This window comes from Parasteatoda tepidariorum, chromosome 8 (assembly GCF_043381705.1).
Source record: "Parasteatoda tepidariorum isolate YZ-2023 chromosome 8, CAS_Ptep_4.0, whole genome shotgun sequence".
Classification (NCBI taxonomy): Eukaryota; Metazoa; Arthropoda; class Arachnida; order Araneae; family Theridiidae; genus Parasteatoda; species Parasteatoda tepidariorum.
Window position 1 is genome coordinate 58,278,312 of NC_092211.1, and position 20,284 is coordinate 58,298,595.

Here is a 20,284-nt window from a genome sequence, read left to right on the forward strand (position 1 = left end):
AAAAGTGAAGAAAAAAAGGGTATTTAAAGAAATATTTTTCTTTATCTTTTTTTAAGGTTTGTTAAGATATATTTACTTCTTGCTATTTTGCAATTCAACAAAAACTACAGTGCAGAATATTTCCACGTATTTCAACACCAAAAATGGCGTCAACTACTTTACGACAAAGTGGTGCGGTGTAACACCAAATGTAACTCTTGAATCTTGTTGTTTTACTACACCAAAAATGTTCTTTTACACTAACGGTACAATGTTCTTTTCATGCAGCCATTATTTAATTGAATCTATTGTTCCTTTGGCTACAAGTACATGTATTTTATTTTGAAAGTGTTCGACTGGAAGCGTTCTGAGCAAGGATTATTTCTGGAATTATTTTTATTTGAATGGAAATTTTAGATTTTCTGTATTTCTTGGTGTCTTAAATCGATTCTCGAAATTAAATCCAGAGATTCCTTGTTGAAAAGTCACTTGAATGTTGCAGCAACGTTGTCCCATATTAAGTAGTAAGTGTGGGCTTAGGTAATTATTGCAAAACATACTTTTTGTTGGCACCTTTAGCTGACTTTTATATAATTTGGAAATATAATTATTTCGTAAATCAATACAGTTCAATTCATTGACTGCTATGGTTTCTTTGATAATATTACAACTCTAACAATACCGCGCAAATGAAAATGTAAAAAAAAAGCAACCGAATCAAGAAGTCAAGGATCAAAAATAGAAGCTACTTGAATCGGAGGGGTGTGCATTCTTGATGCATTTAATAACTAACTTGACCCTACACGATTTGAAAATTCTCAGAAAGAATGGTTGCATTTCTATCCAATTTCTATTTTACAATATTCAAAACAAACTGTCAAATAACCATTAATAAGATGATAATCAAAGCGGGAGAAAAAGCGTTTATTAACTGCTTTCTCATAATAAGGTTAAACAACCAGAATTTCATCGCACCAACTAAGCTTACTTAATGAAACCACTAAGTTCCTTGAAACTGGATGCATGCTATAGATGAGGACTAATCTGTCAGTCTCAGGACTGACAAAACTGGGATTCGAATACCAAAGTTTGAAGCCACAATATTTTCTCCATTCTTTTAAACGCATGAAAAGTTTCCAGTGTCCTGCACTTCTCAACTTGTGTCTTGTAATCTTCAAATGCCCATTACCTAACGAAAACATAGCTCTTATCTCCAGTAATTTCTATTTTGAAACCATACTAGCCCTAAACGGTTCCAAAACCGTAAAGGTGAAAAATGCTCTCTATCGCAAACTTTACGGTAAATCGAATGAACAGACTGCTGCCGGTTGTTTTACCATAAATTTAGAAGGAAAATTCCATCAGTGTAAGTTTTGAACTGAATTAAATTAGCATTTAATCATGCAGCAGCATTCGACCAGTTAAACTCAAATACTTTTTCATAAAACTAAATTCAGTTTCATGAAAATTTACGATATTTTTAATTCATGGCTATTTTTTTAAAATCTAGTACTTTTAAATACTTTTTCATGACAGTTACATTTGAAATAATATCAATTTATATTCTTTTTTCGATTTTCACTTTCCGGAAGCTGCCAGAACAAACTAAAAGAACAACAAATCTAACTAAATTGGCGACCCGTCTCTAAAATGATCTCCAGCTTTAATAAATATCCGTATATATTGCTGAGAATTTTTGATGGGGTCGCAATTCACGAACATAATAGATGATAAAATATTGCCTTTTCATTGAGTGGAAAAGTTAAGGGCAGGGAAATGGAAAATCGTAAATGTCCGTTAGAAATGCCTCATACTGTCACGACCATTGAAATGAGAATAGACACTTAAGAGGCAAACTACTACCCCAAGTCCTGCTGAAGCGATGGAATTTATATACTGTCGATAGTTTCGCCACTGAATATAAAATGGTTCTTTTGGGAAGAAAGATTTCAGTGACAAGAATTGTGCACTGAATTTTATTCCTATTTATCCTCACGCAGATGTCTATCGGTTTAATAGAAATTTTATTCTTCTTTTATTGTAGGTTTAGTTCTCATGAGGGAATAGCGGTTGACAGCAAGTAAATATGCACTTTTAAGTAAAGATGTTTTTGAGAGCCCTTAGGGATGGGTTAGAAAGACTATACATATTCAGATTTTACTAAAAAAAATGTTTATGAAATATTGACTAAAGATCAGTTGCACAGCACTTTGTTATATTTCAAGTTATTAATGAATTTTAAAGCTTCAAATAACTGTCTAAAGACTTCAAAGCTATGCATACATCAGCATGAATTATACTGTATATCAGGATATGGTAAATAACGGTATCGATTTTTTTACCTACATCCATAAAACTTTAGGATAAGAACAAGATAAATTTTCTTCTATGATGAAAAAAATATATTTTAACTATAATATTGCATTTTTTCATATTTATGTGAAAGTGATGTGCATAATATTTTCAGGATTCGAAAACAAACTTTTAAAAGTAAAACAAAGCGTATACAGGTGCAATAATTGTCTGCTTTTTGCTTCGACTTACACACGAATTTCGACTTACATTGTTTGCTTCGACTTACACACGAAGTTGAGCATCTTATGATAGAAGAGTTTAACGAAGATCGATACCGAACACCCTCGGTCCATTCCCTGAGTGATCAAACCGATAACCCACCCGCACACTGACCGTAGCTAGTGATGCTTGACTTCGGCATGTCTCAAAGATCAGTTTACTGCGGGACTAAAACGTATTCCAAAAGGTTTACAATAAACCACATAGGACTATTTATGAATGTTAAAAAACAATTAATGATCTGCAATATTTAAAACAAATATCAAGAAAAATTGAAAGTTATTTCTCTTTCGAATCTATCTCTGCGTTACTATAAGAATAAGTAAAAAAATTTATACATGCTTCTCCCAAAACGGATTATATTTTATTTAAGATTGCCATTTTTCAATTTAGAATATTATTATAATAGAGAAATACATGAAGCTATAATCAAAAAACTAAAAACCATCTGTTTAGAAGCTAAGAAAATATACACACGAAAACTAATTGTCACTTTAGCAAGATATCTTCCAATACCTAATCGAGAGCTCCAATCAACACCTGTCTAGACATGCCGCCAATAAATAAAAAAAGGAAGAAAAAAAACTATCTCAGTCATCAGAGTGCAATTGAATCCTAGGCAGTCCCTTGGGATCATCCTGAAGTTTGAGGACAAAAAGAAAAGGGACAATAAAGAGGACTTAAGAAAGGAAAAAAACAGAGGCCTCAAGGGAGCCTTCCATCCTCCAATACTTTTCCTTCTATTGGAAATAAGAATAAAATACTTTTTTCTATACTTTTGACGTGATTGCTCTTTGGTTAATTTATAAATGATTGAAAATAACATTTTTAAATTAGTTAGAACAACTTTGCTTTCATTACTTAGTTTTTAATTTTATTGTTAAATAATCGTGAGAAGGATTTGCTTTTTAAGTCTTAAATTCTTTTTAATTCTTTATTTTTTAATCCAATTTTCCAATCCATTTGATAATACGAATTAAAGCAATGATATTTGTTCTTTGCACTCTGCTGTTCTTTTGGGACATCAAGAACTTTTTAGATTCGAATATTTATTAACCAAACTATTTTATAATTGTTAATTACTATATAAAAAATACTATGCCATGCATTTTCGTACTCTGACTAGTTTATATAACTTTAAAGTATGTGGGTAAAGTAGATTTAGACTATGTCAACATTCATCTATCAAAAGGTACCCCAACATAGACTCGAGTTAACATAGTGAATTGGAATTATATTTTTGTGTTGGTAGATATACTACGGTACTCCTCCCCCAGAATTTTATCTGTGAGAAAGTTTTATGAACGGGATGCCACTAGTTGATTCATTGCTGCTTTGTGAGAAGCGGGAAGAGCTGTATTAAGACCACCGTACTTTTGAGTGCTGATCGTGAGAGCTGTATTAAGTTCACGGTCGTGGTCGCTCCTGTGTTGCTATTAGCATTCGAATGCATACAGACCGACGTTGTGCATGATAGAGACTGAGTAGCAACACCGCGAGGTGGTGGATAATATCGCAGTTACAAGTATCAAGTCAAACTGTTCAATATGGACCATTCATCTTAATAGGCGTCTTCAAATCGAGTTTTGCTAAGGTAGGCGAGTCCGCATCACGGGGCGTGTCCGCAATGTGGGGAGAGACAGATCCGGCAATGTCAACATTCATCCATCTAAAGGTACCCCAAGATTGAAATGCATACCTGTCAACTTTTAATCCTTTCAAGGCTGATTTTCGCCAGTGGAATTTAAATTACTTGGATGGAATGGAATTTAAATTACAATTTTAGACAGAAACATTCGCTGTATTTCGAACAAGCTTATGCGGACTCCCACAATAATATTACATATTAATATATATGCTTAATTTTTTTAAAAATAGTGGTGGATTATAAATTAAAGAGATTATAACAAAGAGATTATAAATTAAGTTTATAAATGCAAGGAATATATAGAAAGCATGCATTTTACTACCACTTTAAATATAGAAATAAAATTTTACGCCAAATGCGTAAAAGTTGGCAGGTATGGAAATGATTTTACTTACTTTATTTACAAAAATTGAGCACCTGGGCAACTTAGCGGCCCCTCTCCCATACATCTGGAAATTTACAGAAAATTTATAGTAATAACATTTTGAATTTAGCAGTCGATGTGGTAGCTAATAGAAAAACAAGCACTTTGCTTGAGTAAATATAACATTTGAATATCTGATTCATCGAATCCAAGTTGACATATATAAATATAAGCATAATTTGATATATGTATACATAAGTTGACATAAGTAAATATTAACATAAATTGATACATATTTCACTAATTAAATTTCTATATTTTAACTAGCACATATTTAATTATGACAATACATTGAAGTTCATTCGAAAACATTGTGGTAGCCATAAAAAAATAAAGCCGTTTGCTTGTGAAATAATAAAACAATGAAAAAATTTAATATGACAAATTGACGTTTTTACTTAACACTAGAAATATTGATTGTAGACTTAAATTAAAAATAAAGATAAAACATGATTTGATATCTACAGTAATTGATTTTTGAAAAATGAAAGGCATAATTGATGAATATAGATAAATCATACCTTGATACATGATGAAATAACATATTTGGAGAAAATGCAGTGAATATATTTTATCAGAGAAGTATTGCTCATTAAATACAATAGAATTTTCAAAAGAATTTAACATGCAAAGTTGATATATATGTATGCATAAATTGGTTATATTATCAGAAAATAATTCTTAATGTAATTTAATTTAACTTAAGTAAAAGTCTGATGTGAAAAGTTCAGTGAATTTAACTTGAGAGTCTTGAAAATAAAAGTAGAACTCACTGGGATTGAGATGTTTCCCCGATGATCCCCNTCGAACCCAAAGCTTCTCTGTGGATCATGCAATGTGTCCAGACGCATTGAGGTGATTTTTGTTTTACTAGTGCTTGTATACTTTCGAATCTTACGGATATTGAACAAGCATATTCCGATGCAATATTTGCATTCTGTGTTTGCATCATTCATGACATCATTTAAAATAGCAAATAATGCCAGCGCTGTTGTTTAGAGTTCTATTGATTTGCAGAAAAGTAGTTCGACTACTGACATATTATCACAAAATCAAACATAGGCAATGAAATGAGCATCTTTATTAATATCTCTTGCTTCAAAGTTTATTGAAAACATTTTGTCACGCAACATCGAGAAAAGCTGACACTACATTTTCAGCTGTATCACCAATTCGACGAGCAACAGTATCATTTGAAAGAGGTATGGACTGTAATTGTTTTAAAAAATTAACTCCAAACATAGTTTCTACAATCTCAATTGCTGCTGATTTTTACTTTACTTTTGTTTTGGTTGTTAGTTAAAAATAATTTAAAGACAGAATTAAAAATACTCAATATACATTATTGCTGCATACATTTTACTGCAAGTGGGGGGCGCGATGAAAATTATGATTGAAAACTGGGCCGCGAATACTGAAAGGTTGAGAAACGCTGTACTACGGTACTCCCCCACCAGAATTTTATCTCTGAGAGAGTTTTATGAACGGGATACCACTAGTTGATTCATTACTGCTTTGTGAGAAACCGGAAGAGCTGTATTAAGACCACCGTACTTTTGAGTGCTGATCGTAAGAGCTGTATTAAGTTCACGGTCGTGGTCGCTCCTGTGTTGCCATTGGCAGTCGAATGTATACAGACCGACGTTGTGTGTGATAGAGACTGAGTAGCAACAGCGCGAGGTGGTGGATAATATCGCAGTTACAAGTATCAAGTCAAACTACTCAATGTGGACCATCCATCTTAGTAGGCATTGTAGTGTATCTACCACTACAAAAATACAGTTCCAATTCACTAGTATATAAGACATGTTAACTCGATTATATGATGGGGTACCTTTTCATAGATTAAATTAGACATTGTCTATAACTTCTCTTCCCACATTGGTGACCTTCGAAAGTGATGTGAACACGCCTACCTTGACGGAAAATCCCACTTCAATTTGAACACGCCTACTTCGATGGAAGGTCTACATTGAAAAGTTGATTTGCTACTTGTGGCTGTGACATTATCCACCTCCTTGTGAAGTTTCTACTCAGTCTCGATCACAAACAACGTCGACCTGCATACACTCAACTGCTAATGGCAACACAGGAGCAACCACTACATTGAACTTAATACAGCTCTCACGATCAGCATAAGTACGGTGATCTTAATACAGCTCTCTTGGCTTTGCACAAAACAGCAATGAATCAACTAGTGGTATCCGTTCATCGAATCTATCGCAGATACAATTCTGGAGGGGAAGTGCTGTAGTATATCTACCACTACAAAAATGCAATTCCAATTCACTAGTATATAAGACATGTTAACTCGATTCTATGATGGGGTACCTTTTCATAGATTAAAGTTGATATCGTCTTTAACTTCTCTTCTCACAGGCGTCTTCAAATCGAGTTTCGCTAAGGTAGGCGTGTCCACATCACATCCGAAGGTTACCAATGAGGGGAGAGAAATATCGACAATGTCAACATTCATCTATCTAAAGGTACCCCAAGATTGAAATGGTTAGCATGTGTTATAGATTAGTGAATTAGAATTATATTTTTGTAGTGGTAAATAAACTACAAGAACTAGGAATGCAATTGTTCGTTCCTCATCTGAATTGTGTAAAATAGTGTTGCGTTTCAAGTGGTATTGCTCAATTGGATTTAATGTAGAGCTTATTTGCACTATGCTCCGCTGCAAGTTAAGAAAAGACTATTGCAATAGAAGATTTAAGTAATCATCCGCGACTGAATGTAGTTCCGTTTAATTCAGCTATCAAATTATATAATTACTAGGAGGCTTCGCCCCCTGCTCGCTGGCGCTCGCCAACCCCCGGAACTGCTTTCGCAGTTCATTTCGGATGCTCGCTTTGCTCGCTCATTGGATACGTTCTTAACGTCTAGCTTTTGTATACTTTTTTGAACACTGAAGTTCCGAAAACTTTTCACTGTAGAAAATTCTAAACCTGTGCGTTTCAATATTAATTTGAAGTTGCAAACAGTTCACATATTTTTCTTAATCGCACTATTCTAAATTTCAGCTGTTGAGAAAAGTAACTGTCGTAAGTTTTGTTTTAAAGTCTTTCCCACCAGAGGGCGAAAAACATGAGTTGTAAAACAATATGAAATAGTACTGACCGCCGAATGTAAAGCATCGGCTTCGATGAAGATAATTTTGTGAGAATGTTTTTGATAATTCGGTGAGAATTCACCCGATTAGACATATGATGCTCACTACGTGCTCTTGCGCGCCGAAGCCCATCAATTAAAACGTATTAGCGTTTTATATAATATAGATTAGCCATATGATGCTCACTACGTGCTCTTGCGCGCCGAATCCCATCAATTAAAAATGAAAACTGTTGCCAGCGCGAGAAAAGAAATATCATCGGTTTTATTGATACATACGTACGTATTAGCGTTTTATATAATATAGATGCTTTTAGAACAATATAAAAGCTTTCAGATGTTAAACTCGTCGGACAGAAATTTAATTCGCGCTATTTCTTATAAACAAAAGGAAGGCTGTGCTCCGATATTTCAAAAATAGGCGATATTGATATTCGTTCTCGCTTGAAGGTTGACATTCAGTTAGCGTGTTCTTAGATGCAAGCAGTCTCTCTCTGTATAGGGATCATGGTTTACTTTCCTAACTTACAACTGAGTGTAAGTCCAAAAACATGCTGTGCCAAACAATTCGCAATCGCAACGAACTATAGGGGGCGTTGTTGTATGAGACAGATACCTGCGATTTCTATATGAACAGTGATTCAGTTACTCTAGAGACGTCTTTAATGTAGCACGTAGCATTGCAACGTTCCTTCTTTATTGTAGCTAATTAAATTTAAGAAAGAAAAATGTTTGATATTTTTCCTTATGCAAACGAAAACAAAATGGTATCTCTTTTTATTAGAGAAAGAATATCCAAAACACATCGGAAAAATATTTGTACATTAACGGAAAAAAATACCTATATTCTTATAAGAGTTAAAACCTAATGTTACTAAGTAGTTTTACTAAATAGTTTTACTAAAATAGTTTTACTAAATTTAATGATATAACATGAAAGGCCCATTTGAACTTTACATTCTATAGTTTTAAGAATCATATTACTTCAAAAATTAAAATGAACAAAAAGTATACATAATCATAATTTTATGAAATTTAATTTTGCAGAAAAAGTTTTTCTGACAACAATTTTTATCAAAAAATTTCAAGTTTCAATAAAAATCATTATTTAGAAACTAAGAAACGTAAAATAAAGAATTCTGACGAAACAAAAACAAACAAAAAAAACAATTCTTTTTTTGTCGCCATTTTTAGTGCTACAAAAATTCGTCTTTGGGATTTGCCAAAAACAAAACAAGATGCAATTGTATTTTTTCAGGAGGGAAATATTTTACCGAAAGAACGAAAATGTACCATTTCCCACAACATAAAACTTTATCTTGGTAAACGTACGTTTTGGAAATGTTATTTCATTTGGAATCTTATTTATCAGAGTTCATATGGCGATATGATTGTTTTGAATCTATGCTAAACTCTATATCGGCTCATTTTCCACCGAAATCCGATTGACTATTTTGATTTTAAATAAAGTGTTTTATTTTATGAATTGTCGCAAAAATTTTAAGTGTAGATTGGCGGCACTTAAAAACCGCCAAATCTGTAGCGGCGGTGGCGTTAATACGTAAGTACCGAATTTTTATTCCATACTTTTCTGAATCATATTACTTCAAACATTGGAATATACAAGAAGTATACATAAACACATAATGTTATACCATTTAATTTTTCAAAAAAAGTATTTTGAGAACAATTTTTATCAAAAAATTATAAACTAAAAAACGGAAAATAAAGAATTCTTAGGATAAAAAAACGATTTTAAGAATTCTTTACATTGAAATAAAAACTTTCATATTGTTTCTTTTTTTATTATTCTTATAGTTCTTAATCAGACGTAAAAAACCATTCTGTAGAGAACTATCATCAAATAAGAAAAAAAAATATTTACAAGCAAATTTTTTATTATAAAAATCATAACACTCACCTGTTTTATAAATCCGCAGAATTCCAAATGAAATGTTCTTCGTTTGAAAATTTTATTTTCAAATAATATATGCATAGCTTATCCCTTCAATACTTTTAGATAACATACCACACATCAAAATTTTATAAATGTAAGATCTCGATATGAATTTGAATATGTAGCTTAAAAACAGAATAGCTGAATTCTAGTGTACATTATTCCTTCAAAACTAAAAAATATTTACCAAGAAAACGATACAAATTTATTAATTATAAGCACAAATGAATCTATTTCAAGTAGTTCGGATGATTCTTTATTGCTGTTTTACGAATAATATAGATACAGAAATATATACTATTCTATAAAGAAGAACAATATTCTATAACTATATATTATACAGTTCTGTGCATGTTCTGAATTCTTATTTATTCATTGGAATGACGAAAGCAATGCTGACTTCAGTTTAATTTGAAATGAATTGAAGACAGAAAAAATTATTTTACCGTAATACACTCAATCTGTAACAGCAAGTGATCATGAAATTGGAAGTTATGTTGTTGGTAATAGAAAGGTAAAAATTATTGAGAAATTGTTCTTCAAATGCTTGGCCTGTTCTGCTTCAATGTTTGGCATGTTCTGGTTAGTTTTTTCAAGAAATTCTACCTTTTCCTTAGGGAAATTTTGCTTCTTATTTGCTGCTAATAAAATGGCGTCCATCACTGCCGATGGTTTTGTGGGAACTAATGTCCGGTATTTTCAGTCTCCCGCTAGATGGCGTACTCGAGCGTTGCGATCGCGAATTTGTTAAAGCAGAGCAAAACCCTAAGTGCAAACTAAGCTTTAATTGCCATAATTAAAATTGATAAAATCGTATAAGTAAGGAGAAGAAAATAAAGATAAACTGTAGGAATACAATACAAAATACATAAAATTAATAAAACGGTACAAAGATAATGAGCTGGTTAAAAAGGTGAATAAATCGTAAATAAAACTTTTCTATAAAATTGAAACTACCAACAGTTCGCATAAGCACAAATATATTAGGATGGTGACTGTCTTCCAGCAAATCCTGTATTTAAATTCTGCATCCTAAAGAACTTCCAAAAAAAAAAAGACAATGTCGATTAAGACATAAGCAAATGATAAATAAATTGGCAGATGATTAAATTGATCCAAATCAGATTTACAATTATGCAGTTAAATATAAATTTAGAAATTCCTTTCTTGTCACAGTAATGTTGTTTACTGTTGAATATGTAGTTTCATATCTGAGAATGGTAATGTTGTGCTGTGATAATCCTTGACAAAGTATTCGAATTAAGAAGCATGATGACTTAAAATATATGTTTAAAAAAACAAACAAAACATAACAAATAACATGCTAGCATTAAGTAACAAAGATTAGCGATGAACATCTATTAGTAACGTGTTTATATATACTCTCTGGAAAGGTAAGGCAGCGCCGCTGTTCAGCAAACTACAAGCTATCGTCATTGATTCGTAGTAATGACGGAAGGCGACGTCGGCTGTCATCACAACAGGTAAGGACAATATAGAATGGATAGGCGAGTTGAGGTTGATCGTATTGCAGAATCAGTTGGGTCTTTCGCTAGTACAGTCTGTCTAAGCTAAGAACTCCTACCGCTACAAAGTAGCTGAGGCCGTCTGGTGCTATGGTAACAAGAGTGGTGCATTTTAAGAAGAGTAGCTTTTACTAACACAATAGACCGAAGAAAAAGATTCCCTTTCTCTCACCGACCCCAGCTGAAACCACTCCAAAACAGTGACCCCGCACCACTACTTGAAATCGTCTTACCTCTTTACCATAGTCACCGCCACAAGTCCAGACGGATGTCTGGAGGAGTTCTTATTTTAGTCAAACTATACGGATGGTTGACTGAAGTAAACAATTACAAGCTTCCTAAAACCGGAAGAAATTTAGAAAACTTCCGAAGTATCCCTCCGCTTATGTAATGCTTACGAGATGATGTGTAAATAGGCTTAATATTTCATTATCGTGATTTGTGTTACGCTTCATTTTTAGCATTCATAAGACTTTTCTGTAATTTATAAATTCTAGCAGGTCACGAGCCTAAAACAAATTTAACAAAATTAATGTCACAGCATAAATAAAGTGTAAGGTTCGCCTTGTTATCCCTTATTTGGCTACATTTTTGTGTAAAATAGAACCGTTTGTTATTTTTTGGGTAGCATCATAGCAAGCTTGCGGTGTCTTCCGAATTCATTAACTCTTTGTTTCGGATAAAATTAAATTAAAAACACGTGTTATATTGAAAATACTACAAGTATAATAAAATTGGATGACGGAATTGGAATTGGATTGGTGAATTGGTTCAAACTTTGGCGTAAAAATCGGTCCAGTAACCAGGTAGTCTTACGGCGAATTTTAATGCCAGTGACACCTGCGCTTAGCTTCACACGGTCGACTATCCTTACCTACTTGACTTGGTGTCCAACAAAATAAAATGTTGAAGCAAATAATGAAACAGCAAATAAATGATAAAACAGAGATATTGAAAAAAAATGTTACCAACAGATACTGTTAGCAAACTACTTAACTTTCTTTTTAAAATGCAATTAAGACGTTAATTTTCATGTCTTTGAAGCAATGACATTAGGACCTATAGCGTGAAAACAAAGCGAGTTTTTGTAGATATTCTGTAAGGGTTTCGCCGGTCAAACTCAACGGCAGTTTAAGGGTGTCAAACTCAACGTTCAGTATTTTATACTATGTATTTTATGGATTTTTTGCTGTTTTTGGCATGTGTATTTGACTTACTACAGAAAAATTTAAAATGTATTTATATTACAGTAGCTCGTTTCACAATAAACACTTTACGTATTTTGTTCAGGAAAAAAAATGAACATTATTTTTCAGAAAAGATTTTTCAAGAATTAAGCTTTTCAGAGCAAACAGCAAAATATTATCAAAGTAGAGGTATTGCCCATAGGCAAAATATAAAATCAAATTTCAAAAATGCTCAAATTTGAGTATAATTGAGTCCTTATAATAGCAGAAACTCTTCTCATCAATGACGTTAATAAAACAGACTTTTGGCCACTTTCTTTTTCTTTTTTCAAAATAGTTCTGACCCAAACAAAGCAGTTTTAAATCGGATTTTGTGGCGCAGGAGTCATAGAGGCGCTGCATCTCAATGCTGTGGGCTAAAATAAAAACAAATATCAAATTGACGATAATTTATACTCAAAATAAAAAATAATAATGATTAAACAGAAGATAAAAACGATGATCTATAAACAAAAAGAATAATTATACTTTAGTGATACCAAATATTATCCAAGACTTTTTTCATCTAATCATATTTTATGATGATCTTATTTGATAGTTGTTAATTGATAGTTTTAAGGGTGGAGTGGAAGCGACTGTATTATCTAGGCTAAACTCAATTAAAAGAAAAATTCGTAGCAATGCTAAGAATGATGAAATGGTGGTAAAAACTATATCTGACCCAAAAACAAAAAGATGCACCGTCTCCTGAGTGAAATGATTTTCCTTTTTTTTAAAAGATAAAATTCCAAAACGCTCCATTGTTAAAAAATAAGGGCAACACCTATCGAAGTTGCTCTTATTTTTTTAACAATGAAATTAAGATTATATGGCTACAAATTATTAGGCAACTTTTAAGCGACTCATGTACAGGAATTCGAAAAGCTGTTCAGTGTCTAATTTCATTACTCTTATGTAATGAAATTAGTTCAGTGCATTTTTTTAAACTTTTCCATGGCATTTATTTATTTAATACCAAACTTAGTTCTCTTGTGGCCAATTAAAAAATTTCATAGAATTCTTTCAAATTTTGATAAACATTTTGTAGGTAATTAAAACCTAAGCAACTTTTCGTTTGATATTAAATAGTCTATTTTTTAAAAACTCAACAACCAACTTCATAAATAAAATTCAACTAGAAGATTTACAAGCAACTAAAATAACTAAAAACGCATTTTTTTTTCAGGCACATATAAGGCTGAAACTAAAATAAACTTAATTTTGAGTCAACAAAACATCCGATTCAAAAATATAAACTTTTTATCTCCTAATTAATTTTCTCACAGTAAATGCAAGACTAATATGATACTGCAATATTTTCCTCATAAAATTTAATTTTCTAATTAACTTTTCTTATTCTTTTCTATTTAAATAATGATAATATCAGCTTACATAAATGCAAGTAAAATTGGCATGTTATTTCTTTATTTGATTATCTGCAAACAAGATCGCTCAAATAAAAACATGATTAAATTAAATGTTTTCTCAAGATTAAAAAAAATAGGAAATGAAACAAATGTAATTATGCGTATCAACTCCAACCTTTTACTCACATTTTTTGTAGTGTCAATTCTATCAATAACTATTTTTTTTAAAAAAAATTCTATTATCTCTTTCTTTTAAACCCTTATTAGCATTCATGAGATTATGATTAATTAAATACCAAATAACTTATTTACTCGTGTTAAAGAATTTTGAGAAAAAAAAATTTCTCGACAAGAAATAATGTTTGTCAAATTATATCCTAATTAAATAGTTTTATCACAATCCAAACACATGTATTAATCAGTTTTTCCAAACTGAATTTTACAAATTAAAAATACTTATTTTCAATTTATCTTCGCATTTTTTTTTAACTTATATATTTTAAGCCTTTATTTTAATTTAAAAAAATCTCATATGACCGGATTATCAAAAAAATTTATTAATTGCATTTTAACTGCTTTAAGACTGTTTTCATAAAGCAATTAATTTTATATGAATGTTATTTTAATTTTTCACTAAAAGGTCAAGTACGATTACAATTTTAAAAATATGACTCCTTTGCTTAATGTTACAAATATTTCGAAGAATAATTATAATATGTTGTTGTCGTGAGACATTAAGGGTACGCTTCTTCTTAGTGTACAATAGCGCCATCTATAGCCAAGAATTCGACTTCTACAACACACATACCTCACAGCTCGTTTATGGGATAGACCCATTCGTTCATCCACAAATCGTAATTTAGACCTGCACCAGAGAACGATCAATCTCCTATTCAGTACCCCCAGAGGTATAATTTGTTACGGAAACATGGAGGAGTTTGCGACCCGAGAGATTTTAAGTGCACCAGTTGCCATTTACAACACGAGGAGTGTTTGCCCTGCGGGGAATCGAACTTACGACCTCTTGGACACCCTACCAACCAGACTATACCGGCCAAAGAATTATAATAGTAACTCACACAGCGGTTTACCTGTTGATACAGCTGTTGCTGTGTTGTACTGTTGCTGTGTCGTAACGAAAAATACTCGTGGTTTCAGTTAACTAAAGCTAGTTAAGAGTTTTTGGCGTAAGAGCCAGTTATGGCTATATCGCTTTTGTAATAAGCTTATAAACGTTAGTTCTGCCGTGAGCGAAAAGCTAAATTGATGAAAATAAACCAGTATCTTTAAGCTATGATAAAATGTAACAGCTTCTCCAACAAATATGTGGTGGAATCAACAACATACTAAGTTCAAGTACAGAAGTTCGATTGTACAGTGCGGGGGGAAGAAAGAGACCACACTGAATAATTTTTGATCTAATGATCAAATCTTTACGCTCTAGGAGTCAATCTTAATGGCACGAGGGGGTGAGCTCAAAGAGCCTAATTTATAAGTGCAGACGATATTTTAAGTTACGAAATCATACATAACTTTCTCTGAATAAACATACCCTTTTTAAAACAGATTTCAGTTTCTGACCCCAAAAATATAGGGGGTAGCCGCAATCTGGGAAATATGGACCCCATGGTTTGATCAGAAAAGCGATTCAAAGTTTGGACCTCTTAATGTTAATTTTACTTTTTGCCTACTTCGCCATATCTCGGGAACTTTTTAAGCGAATTGAAAAAATTTTTGCACACAATTCTAAAATTCGTTTATCCAAAGATGATTCCAAGTAAAAGAATTTTTTTTGTAAATATTAATAATTATTTCTTATTTTATTTAATAATGGGTAAAAGAAATTTTAATTGTAAGATATACAAATTTTTGTGTCATTTTTAATAGAATATAATTTCACATGGCAAAGTATAAAATACCAAAATCAGTCGAATAGTTCCGGAGAAATTGAATTTCAAAGAAAGCAATACAATTCAAAATTATTAAATAAAATAATAAATACCATTATTAAAAAATTCATCTCATATCGGGGCTCGAATCCCAGTAAAACCACTGTTTTTACATTTTAAATGATGTGAGAAAGCAGAATAGTCTGTAGTTTTATTTGCAGCAATAAATACCGCAAATCCTGTAAGAAAATTTTCTCATACGTTCCTCCCAAACAAACTAATCAAAATTATTGAATGATATGTGGGAATTGAATTGAATATAGGGTATAATCGTATAAGGTCCACAAAAGCACATGCTGCGCCAAACAAATTTTTTTTTTTGAGATTCACATATAAAATTTGTTTTACTAAAATACGTGATATTTTTTAAATGATGCATGCCGCACAAATTCGCTCAGAAATCAATAAAATCAGATAAAGGTGTAAATGGATTAAAAATACAGAAAACACGTTAAAATGGTAGATAGGTAATATAATACAAAGTGAATAAAATTAATTAAACACGGTTATATGCAATATGAAATACCCATCGCAGACAGAAATGCGAAGATGTTCGGCTTTATCCAACAAACCTTTTACACAGAAAATAGTGCTAGCAAGAAATGTAAGAGGATACTAATTCAAGCATGGTCAAACAATTAAAATATGATGAAATTGTTTGTTGAACATTGCATGTATTACATTGGGGACAGAATTCCCTAAACAGCAAATGAAGGCAAGTCAACCTGGCATGACCGATTCCAAGTAGAGTTAGCTTCACGTCAGCACTACGCAAGCGCAATACAGGCAAGGGATGCTATCCAAATAAGAGTGGTACATAGGATAAGGTTTTGAATTTCTGCTTGAATTGAATCGAATATAGGAATTAATGGCATAAGAGCCGCGATGGCTCAAGGGATAAAGCGTTCGCCTTCCAATGCGGCTAACCGGTTTCGAATCCCTGTCAATACGGAATCCGCATCCGGCTTGCGCTGACCACAGTACTGACGTGAAATATCCTCTGTGGTAGACGAATCATGGGTTAGAATCCCCTTGCCGTCAGGCTAACCATGGGAGGTTCTCGTGGTCTTCCTCTGCATGCAACTGTGGGTTAGCTCTATCAAATAGTTCTCCGCGAAGGTAAATTTCCCCCGAAACTCGATCCAGGAACTCACTTGTCTAAGTAATGCTTGTCAATGTAGCAATGTAATAATGCAATAATGTATAATGTATAATGTATAATGTAATAATGTATAATGTATAATGTAATAATGTAATAATGTATAATATATAATGTATAATGTAATAATGTATAATGAAATAATATATAATGTAATAATGTATAATGTAATAATGTATAATGTAATAATGTATAATGCAATAATGTGTAATGTAATAATGTATGGACATAATATATGATAAAAGAAAACGGTATGGTACAATGGCATGGTAAAACGGTGTGATAAAATATTTGTTGAAGTAAATAAGATTGTGAATGCGTTAAAACGTTTAGATAGTTAAACTGTTACAGTACTGTTAAAAATACTGATAATTTAGACTGCTAAAAATACCAACGCCACGTAAAAATGTAAAATTGTTTGGATGATGAATGTCCTCCAACAAATCATGTATGCTTAAAATGGAACTCCCAAAAAAGGCAAAAGGTTGTGGGTTAAAACAAGGGCAAAGAATTAAAATGTGATGAAATTTCTCGTTGAATCAATTTTTTTTTCTTTTCAAATTTCAGGACCCTAACAGGAACGGTTATGGATATTAAGTAAAACAGACGCTCAAAACTTTTAGCAGGCACAAGCTTTTTAAATAATACAATAATAACGCAAATATTAAAAAGTATCAGTCTATTTTGTTTTGCATCCTACCGCATTCTAAATTCCAAAAAAAAATTAGTCAATGATAAATTAAATTTAAATTTTTGTTCGGATAGATTGTCAAAAATAAATTTCATCACCATAACTGAAGGACAGGTTCATTAACGAATTTAATGAGTTTCTGTTTAATGATATTCTTTTTTTTCGCATCATTTCGTATTCCAATCTTATGATCTTTATTACCTAATAAAAAGTAATAAAAAAATAAAGATAGGAAAGGAAAAAGGAATAAGAAAAATAAGGAGAAATGGGTGAATAGAATTTTTCCGATTTATCGACATTAGTGAAGAAGAACGAGGGGGGAGAAATAATTCCTCATAAATAAAAGTTTCTTGTTTAAGCCCTGATTGTCAAAATGTAAAGAATTGAAAAAGATTATTTTCTGCATTCCAAAAGAAATTTCGATGAATTCCAGTTCAGAAGTTTCCACGTCAAATTATTTTAAATCTCATTAAAAAGTTTCTTTCATAAGCAAAGAGTCAAACAATTTAAATTAAAATAATTTTTACTTAAATAGATAATATCAATACAAGAAGATTCTTTTTTTAAAACTTATTTCTTCCATTAGAAGAATTTTGGTTATCAAATAATAAGGCATGCTTAATGCACATATACAAAGTCAACGATTTTACTAACTACGGTTTAATTTGAATCTAAATTTAAGTCAGATGACAGTGTTTAATTTTTTAAAACTACTATAATGTGCGAAACTTAAAACTACTATAATTTTTCTTTTTCAACTACTATAATGTGCGAAATTATGATGCAAATGTATATATATATATATATATACAACAAAATAAATAAATACAAAAAACACGAAGAAAATTGAGAAAAACAATAAGTATCATTGCGGATAAGTATTGCGGATATACTTATAATTGCGGATAAGTGTGGGATAATGAAAAGATTATATCTATTATTTTCCAGATTTTTTTTAAAAAAATTATCCTTTTTTTTTCAGTTTGTTATTTTTTTTATTATTATTTTTCTTCCCCCCCCCCTTTTTTTTTTTCATATGTCTGTAACTTTCCTTTATTTTATCTGCAGTTTGAACTTCAGAACGAAAATGTAGAAAACCTTTTTTCATAAATTAGCATTTTACCAATATAGTGGTAGTTCCTAAACAAATGGTTGAAAAATTGAAAAATTATATGAAAGCAAAATTTTTAAAATTAATGATTAATTTATGATTTTTTACTAAAAATAAAATTGTAAAGAGTATAACTAAGTAAAATATGTAAATTATGCAAAGGAAACTGAGAAATTCTTATCAGTTTCACTAAAGCATCCCTGGGAATCAGAATCAGAACTGCTATCAGTTTCGGAAATAGTAATCAGTTTTAATCACTAGCAAAACGCTTTAGATCTCTGAATAGATCTCTGATAGAGTGCTACATAACACGCTTGTTTAGTTTGCAGAGATATTCCATCTATTAATCGAGATCTTAATTTAACAGTTACAACCACAGAAAAGCCAAAATGAAAGCATGAACGGAAAAATAGCGGGTTGCACAGTAAGCAGACGGGAAAATGCAAATCCGAGGAAATGGCGGGATTCACAGCCGGTGTGGAGTGTTGGCAGTTGAACATTTTTTTCACACAGAGCAAGAAATTGAAACTGTAATTTTGACTTTGATTACCCAATTTTGTTAAACTTATTTGGTGGAAAACTGCATAAAAGTATCTTCTTATCTTCGTAACAATACATTTTATTCTAAGATTCAAGTTACTTTTCAAATGCAATTTCTTTAGCTTTTAATCAAGATCAAAAACATTTTTTAAAATATAGATTTGATTTTAACAGAGTTCAAATTTATTTTATTTTATTTTATAAGCGTCGTTGAACAGCCGACCCAGTTTAGAGTCAACGACTACTGATATTCAACTCTGTAGCTCTGTAATTTCGAACCCAAACTGGAAGACAACGGAACTCCTGGATCAAGTAGTGCGCGAAATTTTATTTTATTTTATAATTGTAATTGAAAAGCCGACCCATTTTTAGGTTTACGTCTACTAATACTCAACTCCGTAACTTTGTAATTTTGAACCCAGCCCAGAAGACTAGGAAACTCCTGGATCAAATACTGGGGAAAACTAACCATCGTGGAGGAAAGATATTTTGATGGAACTAACCCGCATTTTCGTTACATGGAGAGGAAAAAAATAGTGAGAAATTTGCCCTTAACCTAGTTATTTTATTTTTAACCGAAATTCGGTGCAGTATAGCTAAAACGTCTTGCCAAGAATTTCATCATTCGATCACTCAAACTAAAACTTGTGGGTACGAGAACTGAGAAGTTTATTAAAATATGTGAAGCAAAAGAGTGGCGACACAAAACTTAAATGCAATTAATATTTTTTAGCATTAACCCCTTCCTTCTCGCTCCAGTGAAAAAGACGCGGTGAGGTTTCGCACTCTATTTCTCACTCGAGTAATATTTTCCAGCTGAAGTGTTCAGTAGTAACGAGCCAATAAGAATAAAACTAATTAATTTCTCTTGCCCGGAAAACATTTTATTTCTCATTTTACACACCAGGTGGCAGTACAAGGATATTTGTAAGGTAATTGTAGAAAAGAGATGAAAACAATAAGAGCTGTAGGAAGGAAACTCGGTACTACTGTCCAGATTGTGACGTTGGTCTCTGTAC